We start from the raw sequence: 611 nt of genomic DNA on the forward strand, positions 1-611 counted from the left end.
GAAACTTCCTCTCGGTGCACAGCTCTCCACCTCCCCAGACTATTGCCGGTGTATGCAGGTAGGTCTAAAACAAAGAGAGAGCAAACGTTTCGTTAATCTGAGCGACCAAACGGGACGTTACATAATAAAAATCTGGTGGCAGCGCGGTGGGATCGGTCAAAAGTGACATCGTTAGGAAGCAGTATTTACACTATACACTACACATAAATTTAATATGACATCTCGAAACCTAAGGTCAAGTTCAAACAAACCCATTTCCGAAATGAATGCGGAAGAAGCAGAAAACGTCAGATGTAGATTGGAGCGCTTAGAACAATTAGAAGAAAGAGAGAAATTAATTCGCGAAAGAGAAGAAGCGATTAGCGAAAGGGAGAATACAGTGCGAAAAGACATAGCCGCACACAATAGGACACTAATAGACACACAAAACATGCAAGCCGCAATGTCTAATCTACACAAAGAAATATCTACATTCAGACCCTTAATGAATCAATTCAGCACCCTTCAAGAACAAGTAAATTCTTTACGAAACACACCTCAAATCACACAACAAATTCATGAAGAAGGAATACAAATTCCTGCAACCCCCGTTAATTCCTCCAATTTAAATG

Source organism: Odontomachus brunneus, unplaced genomic scaffold (genome assembly GCF_010583005.1).
Source record: "Odontomachus brunneus isolate Ranch 3 - 2012 unplaced genomic scaffold, Obru_v1 Obru_scaffold_181, whole genome shotgun sequence".
Taxonomy (NCBI): domain Eukaryota; kingdom Metazoa; phylum Arthropoda; class Insecta; order Hymenoptera; family Formicidae; genus Odontomachus; species Odontomachus brunneus.